Here is a 16,879-nt window from a genome sequence, read left to right as displayed (position 1 = left end):
AGAATTTCATATCCAGCCAAAGTAAGTTTCATAAGTGAAGGAGAAATAAAATCCTTTACAGATAAGCAAATGCTTAGAGATTTTGTCACTAGCAGGCCTACCTTACAAGAGACCCTGAAGGAAGCCCTAAATATGCAAAGGAGCAACCGGTACCAGCCATTGCAAAAACATGCCAAAATGTAAAGACCATTGAGGCTAGGAAGAAACTGCATCAACTAACGAGCAAAATAACCAGTTAATATCATAATGACAGGATCAAGTTCACACATAACAATATTAACCTTCAATGTCAATGGACTAAATGCTCCAATTAAAAGACACAGACTGGCAAATTGGATAAAGAGTCAAGACCCATCAGTCTGCTGTATTCGGGAGACCCATCTCACTTGCAGAGACATACATAGGCTCAAAATAAAGGGATGGAGGAAGATCTACCAAGCAAATGGAGAACAAAAAAAAGGAGGGGTTGCAACACTAGTTTCTGATAAAACAGACTTTAAGCCATCAAAGATCAAAAGAGACAAAGAAGGCCATTATATAATGGTAAAGGGATCAATTCAACAGGAAGAGCTAACTATCCTAAATATATATGCACCCAATACAGGAGCACCCAGATTCATAAAGCAAGTCCTTAGAGACTTATAAAGAGACTTAGACTCCCATACAATAATAATGGGAGACTTCAACAACCCACTGTCAACATTAGACAGATCAACAAGACAGGAAGTTAACAAGGATATCCAGGAATTGAACTCATCTCTGCACCAAGCGGACCTCATAGACATCTATAGAACTCTCCACCCCAAATCAACAGAATATACATTCTTCTCAGCACCACATCACACTTATTCCAAAATTGACCACATAATTGGAAGTAAAGCACTCCTCAGCAAATGTAAAACAGAAATTATAAGAAACTGTCTCTCAGACCACAGTGCAATCAAACTAGAACTCAGGACTAAGAAACTCAATCAAAACCTCTCAACTACATGGAAACTGAACAACCTGCTCCTGAATGACTACTGGGTACATAAGGAAATGAAGGCAGAAATAATGATGTTCTTTGAAACCAATGAGAACAAAGATACAACATACCAGAATCTCTGGGACACATTTAAAGCAGTGTGTAGAGGGAAATGTATAGCACTAAATGCCCACAAGAGAAAGCAGAAAAGATCTAAAATTGACACTCTAACATCACAATTAAAAGAACTAGAGAGGCAAGAGCAAACACATTCAAAAGTTAGCAGAAGGCAAGAAATAACTAAGATCAGAGCAGAACTGACGGAGATAGAGACACAAAAAACCCTCCAAAAATCAATGAATCCAGGAGTTGGTTTTTTAAAAAGATCAACAAAATTGTCAGACTGCTAGCAAGACTAATAAAGAAGAAAAGAGAGAGGAATCAAATAGATGCAATAAGAAATGATAAAGGGGATATCACCACTGACCCCACAGAAATACAAACTACCATCAGAGAATACTATAAACACCTCTATGCAAATCAATAGAAAATCTAGAAGAAATGGATAATTTCCTGGAGACTTACATTCTTCCAAGACTAAACCAGGAAGAAGTTGAATTCCTGAATAGACCAATAACAGGCTCTGAAATTGAGGCAATAATTAATAGCCTACCCAGCAAAAAAAGTCCAGGACCAGATGGATTCACAGCTGAATTCTACCAGAGGTACAAGAGGAGCTGGTACCATTCCTTCTGAAACTATTCCAATCAATAGAAAAAGAAGGAATTCTCCCTAACTCATTTTATGAGGTCAATATCATCCTGATACCAAAGCCTGGCAGAGACACAACAAAAAAAGAGAATTTTAGACCAATATCCCTGATGAACATCGATGCAAAAATCCTCAATAAAATACTGGCAAACCGGATTCAGCAGCACCTCAAAAAGCTTATCCACCATGATCAAGTGGGCTTCATCCCTGGGATGCAAGGCTGGTTCAACGTTCGCAAATCAATAAATGTAATCCAGCATATAAACAGAATCAAAGACAAGAACCACATGATTATCTCAATAGATGCAGAAAAGGCTTTTGACAAAATTCAACAGCCCTTTATGCTAAAAACGCTCAATAAATTCGGTATTGATGGAACATACCTCAAAATAATAAGAGCTATTTATGACATCCACAGCTAATAAAATACTGAATGGGCAAAAACTGGAAAAATTCCCTTTGAAAACTGGCACATGACAGGGATGCCCTCTCTCACCACTCCTGTTCAACATAGTGTTGGAAGTTCTGGCTAGGGCATTCAGGCAAGAGAAAGAAATCAAGTGTATTCAGTTAGGAAAAGAAGAAGTCAAATTGTCCCTGTTTGCAGATGACATGATGGTATACTTAGAAAACCCCATTGTCTCAGCCCAAAATCTCCTTAAGCTGATAAGCAACTTCAGCAAAGTCTCAGGATACAAAATTAATGTGCAAAAATCACAAGCATTCTTATACACCAGTAACAGACAAACAGAGAGCCAAATCAGGAATGAACTTCCATTCACAATTGCTTCAAAAAGAATAAAATACCTAGGAATCCAACTTACAAGGGATGTAAAGGATCTCTTCAAGGAGAACTACAAACCACTGCTCAGTGAAATCAAAGAGGACACAAACAAATGGAAAAACATGCCATGCTCATGGATAGGAAGAATCAGCATCGTGAAAATGGCCATACTACCCAAGGTTATTTATAGATTCAATGCCATCCCCATCAAGCTACCAATGACTTTCTTCACAGAATTGGAAAAAACGGCTTTAAAGTTCATATGGAACCAAAAAAGAGCCCGCATTGCCAGACAATCCTAGGTCAAGTGGACAAAGCTGGAGGTGTCACACTACCTGACTTCAAACTATACTACAAGGCTGCAGTAACCAAAACAGCATGGTACTGGTACCAAAACAGAGATATAGACCAATGGAACAGAACAGAGTCCTCAGAAATAATACCACACATCTACAGCCATCTGATCTTTGACAAATTTGAGAGAAACAAGAAATGGGGAAAGGATTCCCTATTTAATAAATGGTGCTGGAAAATTGGCTAGCCATAAGTAGAAAGTTGAAACTGGATCCTTTCCTTACTCCTTATACAAAGGTTAATTCAAGATGGATTAGAAACTTAAATGTCAGACCTAATACTATAAAAACCCTAGAAGAAAAGCTAGGTAATAGCATTCAGGACATAGGCATGGGCAAGGACTTCATGTCTAAAACACCAAAAGCAACGGCAGCAAAAGCCAAAATTGATAAATGGGATCTAATTAAATTAAAGAGCTTCTGCACAGCAAAAGAAACTACCATCAGAGTGAACAGGCAACCTACAGAATGGGAGAAATTTTTTGCAATCTACTCATCTGACAAAGGGCTAATATCCAGAATCTACAAAGAACTCAAACAAATCTACAAGAAAAAACAAACAACCCCATCAAAAAGTGGACAAAGGATATGAACAGACATTTCTCAAAAGAACACATTCATACAGCTAACAGACACATGAAAAAATGCTCATCATCACTCACCATCAGAGAAATGCAAATCAAAACCACAATGAGATACCATCTCACACCAGTTAGAATGGCAATCATAAAAAGTCAGGAAACAATAGGTGTTGGAGAGGATGTGGAGAAATAGGAACACTTTTACACTGTTGGTGGGATTGTAAACTAGTTCAACCATTATGTGAAACAGTATGGCGATTCCTCAAGGATCTAGAACTAGATGTACCATATGACCCAGCCATCCCCCTACTGCGTATATACCCAAAGGATTATAAATCATGCTGCTACAAAGACACATGCACACGTATGTTTATTGCGGCACTATTCACAATAGCAAAGACTTGGAATCAACCCAAATGTCCATCTGTGACAGACTGGATTAAGAAAATGTGGCACATATACACCATGGAATACTATGCAGCCATCAAAAAGGATGAGTGTGCATCCTTTGTAGGGACATGGATGCAGCTGGAAACCATCATTCTTAGCAAACTATCACAAGAACAGAAAACCAAACACTGCATGTTCTCACTCATAGGTGGGAACTGAACAATGAGATCACTTGGACTCAGGAAGGGGAACATCACACACTGGGGCCTATCATGGGGAGGGGAGAAGGGGGAGGGATTGCATTGGGAGTTATACCTGATATAAATGATGAATTGATGGGTGCAGATGAGTTGATGGGCACAGCACACCAACATGGCACAAGTAAATATACATATGTAACAAACCTGCACATTATGCACATGTACCCTAGAACTTAAAGTATAATAAAAAAAATTAAAAAAACAACAACAAAATAACAATAAAAACGAGAAAACAAAAAATGGCCAAGAAGTTATAGAACCAGAATGAAATATCATTAAGGATGCTACTATCTAACAGGAAAGGGGGTTTAATGGAACATAATTAGTGGCAGGTTTTAGATACTGATATGTGCTTTGGCTGTGTCCCCACCCAAATATCGAACTGTAGCTCCCGTAATTCCCACGTGTCATGGGAGGGACTCGGTGGGAGGTAACTGGATCATGAGGGTGGGACTTTTCCTGCTGTTCCTGTTATAGTGAATAAGTCTCATGTGATATGATAATTTCATAATGGGGAGTTCCCCTGCACATACTCTCTCTTGCTTGCCTGCTGCCATTCAAAATGTGACTTTGCTCCTCTGCCTTCCACTATGATTGTGAGGTCTCTCCAGCCATGTGGAACTGTGAGTCAATTAAACCTCTTTTCTTTTTAAATTACCTAGTCTCCGGTATGTTTTTATTAGCAGTATGAGACTAAGCTAATACAGATAAAACAATATTCACCCTCAGTGAGTTGAGACTCCTTGGTGAGCCGCTTTCTCACATCCTTCTCTGTTTCTTCCTATGAGCTGTGAGGTAAGCACTGTTATTATTTTCATTTTACAGACAAGGAAACTGAGTTTTAGAGAGTTTAAATGATGTGCCCAAGGTCACCCACCTACAAGTGGTGAAGTTGGGTGTTTGAAGCAAGTTCTTTTGACTTTAGAACCTAAGCTTTGTATCTCTTCCTCATGGAGGTGTCAATATGAAGCTCACATACATGTTACCATTTTTGGTCTAGTTGGCCTATGGAGGAAGACACAGTGTAGAGCTATGATATGAGGGAGAAAGGTAAGAAGATTCATGAAACAGGTGCATGTGACATTTTGAGTGGGTGGAGGATAGACTCAAAGTTATAACTCCTCAAAATAATTAAAAAGGACAGGACTAAGGACATTACTACACATTGCCAAACAATAATGGTGATGACATCATTTTGAGCCTTTACATAGCACCAGATTCGAAGGAAGCTTAGTTAACCTAAGCTTCATGGTAACCTTAGGAGAGAGGTGATATCTACTCCATTTTGTGGATGAAAACCCAAGGCTCAGAGATGTTAATGGACTTACCCAAGCATGCACAGCTCATAAAGAGATAAGTACAGATTAAAATCAGGTTTGGCTGGTTCTAAGCCTAACCCCTTTCCTCCAACATATGACTATTTTCAGAGCACCACTGTCATCTTCCCTCATTTGATTCTCATGGGGATCAGAAGCAGAGGAGGGACTGTTATTCCCACTCTACACAGGGCATAGCACTGCAAAGGCTGTGCCCAAAACTTCTCTCTGGAGTTCAGACCTGCAGATACAACGGTCTCATGGACATTTCTCCACTTAGATATCCCACAGATTCCTTAAACCCACCATGTCCAAAATGGAACATATCATTTCATCTCTTTTTAAAATGATTGTCCGTATTCTTCCATTCATTCATTGATTCATTTAATAAATAGTTACCAGGCTCTGGGAATAAACACCTCAGTAGTAAGAGAAGTCAAATTCAGCCAGTTGCCTAAACCAGAAGCCTAGAAATGTTCCTGGCTGACCCCAACCCTCCACATCTAATCCCTCATTGAGGTTTTGTATGTCTCCTACTAAATAGCTCTAAAATTTATCCATATCTTCCATGCTTCTATTATCTCTTGGCTAGAATTTTTTTTTTTTAGACAAGAGTCTCGCTTTGTCACCCAGGCTGGAGTGCAATGGCATGGTCTTGGCTCACTGCAACCTCCACCTCCCAGGTTCAAGCGATTCTCCTGCCTTAGCCTCTGGAGTAGCTGGGACTACAGGCATGTGCCACCGCACCCGGCTAATTTTTGTATTTTTAGTAGAGACGGAGTTTCGCCATGTTGACCAGACTGTTCTTGAACTCCTGACCTTGTGATCTGCCCTCCTAGGCCTCCCAAAGTACTGGGATTACAGGTGTGAGCCACCGCACCTGGCTTGGCTAGAATATTATATCAGCTTCCAGATGTCTCATGTCTCCCTATTCTGTTGTTTGTCCTTCTCTTCCTTCTCCTCCTCCAATACATATTCCCTACAAGTCTGAATGATGTTTCTAAAATGCAAATCTATGTCAATCCCCTCCACTGAATGCTCTTCAATAGCTTCTGAAACTGCTCAGGATGGCTTACAAGGCTCTAGGGCCTGGCCCCACCCACCTCTGAAGCCTCAGTTGTTACTGTTCTTCCCTGGCATTTTCTACTCAAGTTTTGCTGCACTCGTTTTGGTTTTTGGAGCTTCATCACAGTGGCTTTCACGCCCAGGATTTCATACATCCTGCCACCTCTGGCAAAACATCCTTCTGATTCTTTTCACATGGCTGATGCCTACACATTCTTCAGATCTCAGTTTAAATGACTCCTCTTCAGGGAGGTCTTTTTTGACTCCATGGATTAGGTATTTGTTCCCCTGTCCCAGCACAGTCCCTATTTCACCAGCCATTGTTTGTTGATGTACTGACTTATTTAACACATTTTTTTTTCTCTGAAGACCAAATTGTCCTGCCTACCAATGATACATACTAACTGAACATATGAACAAATGAATCAATGAATAAATGAATAGGTGAAGGCCTAGAGTTACTAAAGAACATGGCAAAGTCTGGAAAGGGGAAGTGTCTCTGGAGACTCCAGCAGGGAATTTCAGGGGCCAATGATAACAGGTGATGCTGGAGAAGTAATCAGGTGCTGGAATAGGGTGGGCCTTATGTGCCTGTCCCTTTCTGGATCATCCCTGAAGGATGTTGGTGAAGGGAAGTCCTCCCAGTGGGCATAACTTTGAGTGATGTACCTGGTCGTTCACTTTGCTTGAAAGGAGGAATGGTCGGACGTGTGATTCTACACTGAGTCATGGCTGTGGCCATGGTTTGGCTCGATAGTCAGGGACTTGGAAGGAACATGATTAGAAAACTGGTGACAAGAAAATTTGGGGAAGAGGTATGTGGATAGACCTCTATGAATGAGCAAAAAATGTGAAGATATTTGTATTCTATATTAATGCCTATCAAAGGGTGGCCTCAGCAGAGCATTTTGATAATCAAGTGGCTAAGATGACTTGTCTGTGGATATCAGTCAGCCTCTTTCCTTAGCCCCTTCTGTCATTGCCCAGTGGCTCCTGAATGAAGTGGCCATGGTGACAGGGATGAAAGTTATGCATGGGCTCAACAACGACGATTTTCATTCAGCAAGGCCAACCTGCCTAGAGCCACGACTGAGTGCCCAATCTGCCAGCAGAAGAAATCAACACCGACTCCTTGATATGGCACCATTCTCTGGGGTGACCAGCCGGCTACCTGGCGGCTGGTTGATTACACTGGACCCATTCCATCATGGAAAGGGCAGCATTTTGTCCTTAATGGAATAGACTCTTACTCTGAATATGGATTTGCCTTCCATTGCATGCAATACTTCTGCCAAAATACTATCTGTGAATTTATAGATGGTTTATCCAACATCACAGTATTACACACAGCACTGCTGTGAGATTGAGGAACTTGCTTCACTTGAATGAAGTGCAGTAATGAGCCCCATGCTTGTGGAATTCACTGCTTTTACCATGTTCCCCACCATCCTGAAGCAGCTGGATTGATAGGATGATGGAATGGCCTTTAGAAGACTCAGTCACAGTTCCAGGTAGGTGACATTACCTTTTTGGGCTGGGACAAGGTTCTTCAGGAAGCTGTATATGCTCCAAATCAGTGTCCAATATTAGTACTGTTTCTCCCATAGCCAGGAATTGCAGGTCCAGAAATCAAGAGGTGGAAATGAGAGTGGCACCAGTCACTATCACCCCTAATGACCCACTAACAAAATTTTTCCTTTGTCCCTGTGACCTTTTGCTCTGCTAGCCTAAATGTCTTAGGTCTAAGAGGAGGAATGTTTCCACCAGGAGACATAGCAATGATCCCATTCAACGAGAAGACTGCCACCTGGCCACTTTGGGCTTCTCAGACCTCTAAATGAACAGGCAAAGAAAGTTACTGTGCTTGTGGAGGTGATTGATCCCGACTATAAAGGAGAGATTGGACTGCTACTCCATAATGGAGGTAAGGAAGAGTAGGTCTGGATTCCTTACAGCATGTCTTAGTATTAGCATGCTCTGGGATTAAAGTCAATAGAAAATTACAGTTAGTCTGACTTACGATGGTTCGACTTATGACTTTTTGACTTTACCATGCAAAGCAATAGGTATTCATTGCTGTCCTCAACTTACCATGGGACTATATGCAGATAAGCCCATTGTGAATTGAGCCCCATTATAAAGCCAGGAACATTTGTACAAAAACCCAATCCAGGCAGGACTACTCATGGCTCAGACCTTTGAGGAATGAAAGGTTAAGTCACCATCATCAGGTAAAGAACCATGACCAGCTGAGGTGCTTGCTGAGGGTAAAGGGAATATGGAATGAGTAGTGGAAAAAGGTTGTTATAAATACCAGCTGTGACCATGTGGTCAGTTATAGAACAGAGGACTGTAATTGTCATAAGCATTTCCTCCTTATTTTGTTATATGTTTATGTGTGTGTACAAATACCTATCTTTCTTCCTCTTATTCTTTGATCATGTAACATAAGATGTATTGACTTTGTATCATAGAATTTAAGTATTGTTAGCTTTCCATCATAGTATTTAAGTTATAGGGTATCAAAGAGAAGAACAAACATCACTCGAGGAGTTTGCAACTTCTTCCGGGGAAAGGGTTAATGCCTCTTTGATTGTATGCAGGATAGTTGTATCATGTTAGGTAGAAGTATGACCTTTTACTGTCTTTATCTGGAGATTAAATATGGTTTAAGGAAATCTGTATGGGTGCCAAGTTGACAAGAGGTAGACTTGTGATGGTTAGTTTTATGTCAATTTGGTTGGGCCATGGTGCCCAGGTATTTGGTCAAACTTTATTCTGGATGTTTCTGTGAGGGTATTTTTTGTGGGGTGAGATTAATATTTAAATTAATGGACTTTGAATAAAGCAGGCTACCCTCCATAATATGGGTGGGCCTCATCCAATCAGTTGAAGGCCTCAGCAGAACAAAAACTGACCTCCCACAAGCAAGAAGGAATTCTGTCAGCAGATGGAGTTCTGACTTGAACTGCAACATCAGCTCCTCCCTCAGTCTCCAGCCTGCTGGTCCATCCTGCAGATTTTGGACTTGTCATCTTCCATAATCCATGAGATTTATTTTCCTTAAAATAAATCTCTCAGCCATGGTGGCTCATGCCTGTAATCCCAGCTCTTTGGCAGGCTGAGTCGGGCAGATCACCTGAGGTAAGGAGTTCAAGACCAGCCTGGCCAACATGGTGAAACCCTGTCTCTACTAAAAATACAAAGATTAGGCAGGGGTGGTGGTGCATGCTTGTCATCCTAGCTACTCGGGAGGCTGAGACACGAGAAGCGCTTGAACCTGTGAGACAGGAGTCACAGTGAGCCGAGATTGTGCCACTGCATTCCCGCCTGGGCAACCAGAGTGAAACTCTATCTCAAAAAATAAATAAATAAATAAATAAATAAATAAAGTTAAAAATAAATAAATAAATAAATATCTCATACTCTCTACACATTCCATATGTCCCATTTCTCTGGAGAATCCTCATATAAGGGCCCCTAAGACAGTGGGACAAACTGACTCCTCATACTCTGAAGTAGATAAATGGAGTAGGGGTGAGGAGGCTTTAGAGTTACCTGATGACATTGCTGCACATCAGGGTATTTAGATACAAGGAAGAGGGGCCTTTGTTTTCACATCCCCCAGTCTGCCCACCTAACTCTAGGGCTAGGGCCAACCTTAGGGAGTGAGTCTCCACTGCTTTCTCCACTAAGAGGGGATGTGCCCCTGATGTTGAGTTTAGGCCCCTCCCTCAGAGATCACCTGGAATGTTCCTGTCAGGTCTCTCAGATGAGGAAACTGTGGCCCAGCAGGGGAAGGGACCTACCCAAGGTTGCTCAGTTACATTTAGAACTAAGGTAATTACATATCAGAACTAAAATTGATTGTCAGATTCTTACTCTAGTGCACCGAACATGAACACACCATGCTGCTCACCTATTTTTACCTCAGTTTATTTATTGTTTTATTCAGAAGAAGACCCCATGCTAAAAAGCACAGAGCTAAAAGGGAGTTGATTTAGCTTTTTGTACTCAAAAGGTGAATTTTTAAAATATTCAAGGGATGGTTACTGATATAAAGGGCTTTACTGTCCCATCAAGGTAAAGGCTTTGATGAACAGTGTGACTGTAAATTGTAATTTCTGATGTCATGAGGTGGTTAACAAAAATTTGAAAGATAATCAGTGACAAGTACTCTTACAATGGTTATAAATCAAAACATCATGCTCCATTCTGTGTTTTAATTGCAGAGGTGTTCAAAATTAGTCACATAGCACAGCAAAGATTTTATGCTATTTAGGCTATCACCAGAAATACGTACAAAAAATTACAAGGCTATACTGACAGTTTAATTGGTGACTGAGGAAATTTGGGGTGCTACAGTCTCTTCTTGAATATTTTCAGGTATAGTCAACCTTAAAGGTGAGGTCCAGATAAGAGACTCTCAAGCTTTTTGGGCTTCCATACTGTATAATTTTGGGGATTTTTAATCTTTTCTGAAATCTAACTGCTGATGTCCCTAGTTTACCAGATATTATATGCTATGAGAAGTATATTGAGTACCTTATTATGCCAGGGTTAATGAAGAAAAATTTATATATCTAGGCTCCCATCTTAAAATAGAAAAAAAAAAAAAACAACTGTTGAGGTCTTCAAGTAATTCTACCATTTTTATTTCTATTTAAAATGTTTTCAAATTTAGCATCATTATTTTATATCATTAGATCGAGAGATTCCCTTGTTGAGAATTTTCATGCCTGTGGCAATTATAGTGTTGTATCCTTTTTCATTCCAGATATTGGCTTATTTGTGCCTTCTTTTTTCTTGATTAATCTTGCCAAAGATTAATCAATTTTATTGTTCTTCATATAGAGTTAACTTTTGGTTCTACTGATTTCTCAACTGTTCTTTGTTTCTTTATTTCATTAATTTCTCCTCTTATTTTCATCATTTCCTTCCTTCTACATTTTTGGGGTTTAATTTATTTTTCCAACCTTCCAAGATAAACACTCAGATGATTGACCTCTGTTTTGTTGTTGTTGTTGTTGTTGTTTTGAGATGGAGTCTTGCTCTGTCGCCCAGGCTGGAGTGCAGTGGCATGATCTCGGCTCACTGTAAGCCCTGCCTCCTGGGTTGATGCCATTCTCCTGCCTCAACCTCCTGAGTAGCTGGCACTACAGGCGCCCGGCTAATTTTTATTACATTTTTAGTAGAGATGGGGTTTCACCATGTTACCCAGGATTTTCTCTATCTCCTGATCTTGTGATCCACCTGCCTTGGCCTCCCAAAGTGCAGGGATTACAGGTGTGAGCTACCGCGCCTGACCAGACCTCTGTTTTTCTAATATATGTATTTAAAGTCATAAATCTCCTTCTAAGCCTAGCTTTAGTTGCATCCCACACATTGTGGTGTCATATACTTATTATCATTTAATTCAAAATATTTTACAGTTTCCACTGTGGTTCTTCTTTGACCTATAGGTTATTTAGACATATATTACTTAATGTCCAAACATTTGGGAATTTTAAAAAGTTATGTTTTTGATACTAATATATAGGTAATTTTTACTATGATCTTAGAACATATCCTGTATAATTTCAACACTCTGGTTAGGGTGTGGTGACTTACGCCTGTAACCCAAGCACTTTGGGACGCCGAGGTGGGAGGATCACTTGAGCCCAGGAGTTCAAGACCAACTTAGGCAACATAGAGAGAACCCTGTCTCTTCAAAAAATAAAAGCAAATTAGCTGGGTGTAGTGGCACACACTTGTAGTCCCAACTACTCAGGAGGCTGAGGTGGGAAGATCACTTGAACCTGGGAGATTGAGGCTGCAGTGAGCCCTGACTGTACCACTGCACTCCAGCCTGGGTGCCAGAGTAAGACCCTATCTCAAAACAAAAACCAAAAAAACAAACAAAAAACACACCCCCAAATGCTGGAATTTGTTGAGACTTGATTTTTGAACCTACTGGGTGTGGTGGCTCACGCTTGTAATCCCAGCACTTTGGGAGGCCTTGGTGGTCAGATCACTTGTGGTCAGGAGTTTGAGACCAGCCTGGCCAACATGGTAAAACTCCATCTCTACTAAAAATACAAAAATTAGCCAGGCATGGTGACGCGCACCTGTAATCCCAGCTACTTGGGTGGCTGAGGCACGAGAATCACTGGAACTCAGGAGGCAGAGGCTGTAGTGAGTCAAGATTGCACCACTGCATTCCAGCCTGGGCAACAGAGCGAGACTCTGTCTCAAAAATAAATTTTTTTTTTGAACGAGCATTATATGGTCAATTTTGGAAAAGTGTTCCCATGTACACTTGAAAAGAATGTGGATTTGCTATAGACAATAGCAAAGACATGAAATCAACCTAGGTGCTCATCAACAGTGGATTGGATAAAGAGAATGTGGTAGATATGCACCATGGAATACTAAGCAGCCATGCAAAAGAATGAGAATTTGTGCTTTGCAGCAGCATGGATACAGCTAGAGGTCATTATCCTAGGCAAATTAATATAGAAACAGAAGACCAGATACCACATACTCTCACTTATAAGTGGGCGCTAAACATTGGGCACACACGAACACAAATATGGGAACAATGGACACTGGAGACTCCAAAAGATGGGAGGTAGGGAAGTGGGGCAAAGGCTGAAGAACTTTCTATCAGGTACTATATTCACTATATGGGTGATGAGATCAGTACAGTATAAGTATATACCCTTGTAACACACCTGCACATTTACCCCCGAATCTAAAATGAAAATTTTAAAAAGAATGTGCATTCTGCATTTATTAAAGTGTGTGTATAATCAGATCATGTTTGTTAAAATCTTCCCATACTGTTACTTATCTTTTGTGTACTTATTCTATCAGTTACTACTACAAGAAGCGTGTTAGGGTCTTTTACCATGAGGCAAGGCTGGGCTCTTGTCTTGTTGAGTGCTAGCCTATTTCCAAGTCTCCTTTATTCCTAGCGTCTCAGTTCTTCAGGGACTTCAAATGAAATCCTGAGTGTTTACCATGCATGGCCCTTTCTTCCTGGTGGTCCTGAATATTTACTCCTCCCAGCTGTATGAGACTGCACTAAACTCTACCCAGCTTCTCAGCTGTTCCTTCACAGCTTTCTGTGCAGTGCTGAGTGCCCAGTCTCTCAGCTGTTGCCTTAGAGTTGACAAGAGCAGAGTGGTGCCTCCACCAGGCTTGCTAGTCTGTGTTTCCCTCCTCTCCGGGATGTTGACCCCTCAGGTTCACTGTCCACATGGCTCTTGCACAACTTCAAACAGGTTTTATTTTCCTTACTATTATCCAGTTTTAAGCAGGTCTCTCCTTGTTGGAAGTGAAAATCATTTTCTTTCAGAGAATTTTTATCTCTTTTAAAAATAGGTAAGAATTTAAAATTCAAAAAATTAAGAGTAAGTTGACCCCCAGTGGAAAGAAATACCTTCTTTACAAGGTTCAACTAAGAGCCCAAACCACAGATATGATGTAGTGATAATTCATTTAGTGAGATTTTTCACTATGTGTTCCTCCTCCCCAATTTTATTTATTATACGAACAACAGTAACAAAGAAGCAATTAATAACCCATGATATCATTCTTCTAAATAAAAATGCACCTCTGTTTTTATTTTTATTTTGGGGTATGTACTTTTCTACATGTCCATTGTTCATGCATAAATTCTATCTATGGTGTCAATAAATAAATTGATGTATCAAATACATTGATGTAGTTTTTCCCTTAACATCACGTCATAAAAATATTCTATCAGGCCAGGCGTGGTGGCTCATGCCTGTAATCCCAGCAATTTGGGAGGCAGAGGCAGGCAGATTACTTGAGGTCAGGAGTTTGAGACCATCCTGGCCAAATGGTGAAACCCTGTCTCTATGAAAAATACAAAAATTAGCCAGGCATGGTGCCACACGCCTGTACTCCCAGCTACTCGGAAGGCTGAGGTAGAAGAATTGCTTGAACCTGGGAACCGGAGGTTGCAATGAGCTGAGATCGCGCCACTGCACTCGGGCCTGGTGACGGAGTGAGACTTCGTCTCAAAAAAAAAAATTGTATGTATATATAACATTCTATCAGTCTATGTAATCCTAATTTTAATAGCTATATCACATAGCCTGAATTGTCTTATATACTTGTCTTGAAACTTCTATTTACTCTGTAAATTGCCTGCATATCTACTTATTTGATCAATCTTTATTTTTAAAATTGAATCTATCATAAATACTTTAAAATGATTTTCCTTAGGCTGGGCGCGGTGGCTCACGCCTGTAATCCCAGCACTTTGGGAGGCCAAGGCAGGCAGATCACGAGGTCAGGAGATCGAGACCATCCTGGCTAACACAGTGAAATTCCATCTCTACTAAAAATACAAAAATTAGCCAGGCGTGCTGGCGGGTGCCTGTGGTCCCAGCTACTCAGGAGGCTGAGGCAGGAGAATGGCATGAACTCAAGAGGCAGAGCTTGCAGTGAGCTGAAATCAGGCCACTGCACTCCAGACTGGGCGACAGAGGAAGACTCCATCTCAAAAAAAAAAAAAAAAAAAGGCTTTCCTTTTAAATTTGTGCTATTTTATTTTTCAAAAGTTTTTTCCCCCATACAGTTAAATTTGTCACTCTTGTGATTTCTTGTATTGCAGAAAAACAAAACCACAGCTGGCTCTTTGCATTTGCTGAGAATGTATTTTAGAGTGCCCACACAGCAAGAGAGTCTATGATTATTGCATTAAACCACACCAAGCATGGTGAGGAAATGAGGATGAGGACATGCTCTTGCTCTTGAGTGACTTGCGCCCTCAGAGGAGGGCTAAGTGTTCCTTGCACATAATCTACTTGTGTTATTCCAACTGTGATGAGGAGGTAACAGAAGCATCAAGAAAGGACCTGGGAAACAGTGTGAAAAGTCTTTAGGGGAAAACAAAGTAAGTATTCTTAACTGTCCTTCATATTTGGGGGAATCAGGCAAGACTTTACTGAGAAGTTAAGTGAATAGAAATTGTTGGTAGAGAAGACAGTTCCAGGCAGAGGGAAACGTACGTGTCACAATGTGGAAGCTTGTGAGAGCATCAAGTGTCAAGGAAGCAAGGCATGCTTAGCATGTAGGGGAATGAGAGGAATGGAGAACAGTGGCGGCAAAGGTGGCCAAGTGACGTTGAAGCCTTTCTTATTTCTTTGCCCAATCAAAATTCCTCTTCTCTGAGTGTTGACATCAGCAAACAACTGCCTGGAATGAGGTTTGACACTCTCTGAGGGCTTTTGAATTTTCAACTGGATTAATCTAACTGGTGTAGAGCATATGGAAAATCTTTTTTAAGTAGGAACTTCTGTACCTATTCCAGACCATCAGCTCCTCCTCTCAGGGTTCCATTCCTATCCTTTCCTTTCTTTTGCAATTTGGACTCAGTAAAAATAAATATTTATTGTTTAAATTGGCACAGAGAACCATGAACATTTTCATCAGCCAGTTAATGAGAACTTCTGAATACCTTTTTATTAAGAGAACTGAAATTAAATATGAACTCAGATCAGCGTTCTCAAGTTGCATGTGGCTGTTTCAAGAACTGAGATCTCAGCATTACATCATTATGCTAGATGTGGAGCACAGAGAAGTCATTTGATTACTGTCAGTTACAGTTCTGAACTCTTGAGTTATGATATCAGAGTATTATTTATTTGTTCTTTATGGAGCAAAATTTAAAAGGAATCAGGCTGGGCATGGTGGCTCACGCCTGTAATCCCAGCACTTTGGGAGGCAGAGGCAGGTGGATCACCTGAGGCCAGGAGTTTGAGACCAGCTTGGCTAACATGGTAAAATCTTGTCTCTAGTAAAAATACAAAAATTATCTGGGTGTGGTTGTGCACACTTGTAATCCCAGCTACTTGGGAGGCTGAGGCAGGAGAATGGCTTGAACCTGGGAGGCAGAAGCTTCAGAGAGCCAAGATCACGCCATTGCACTCCAGTCTGGGCAATAGAGTGAGACCCTGTCTCAAAAAAATAAAAAATAAAAATAAATAAAAGGAATCAGCACTGCATCTTTCGCCCTAAAGGTAAACTTTCATCATTCTTAATTCTTGTTTTTTTCCCCATGACTACTATACTGCATGTGTCATCCCCATTGTCCCTTCCTGTGTCCATGGCAGAAATTACCAGTTGATCTTGAGGACTTTACAGTTGAACCACAATATGGCCTTAAAGCCTTCCCAACCTGAGTCCCAGGCATCACAATTCATGGATTGTATGTGTTTGTGGGATGAAACGTATTTACTTCCCCAGCATCATTTCTACATTCTCCTTTTTTTATTTTTTTGAGACAGAGTCTCACTTTGTTGCCAGGCTGGATTGCAGTGGTGTCATCTTGGCTCACTGTAACCTCCGTCTCCAGGTTCAAGTGATTCTCCTGCCTCAGCC

Source organism: Trachypithecus francoisi, unplaced genomic scaffold (assembly GCF_009764315.1).
Source record: "Trachypithecus francoisi isolate TF-2019V2 unplaced genomic scaffold, Tfra_2.0 Contig00565, whole genome shotgun sequence".
NCBI classification, from domain to species: domain Eukaryota; kingdom Metazoa; phylum Chordata; class Mammalia; order Primates; family Cercopithecidae; genus Trachypithecus; species Trachypithecus francoisi.
Note: the sequence above shows the minus strand (reverse complement) of the source record.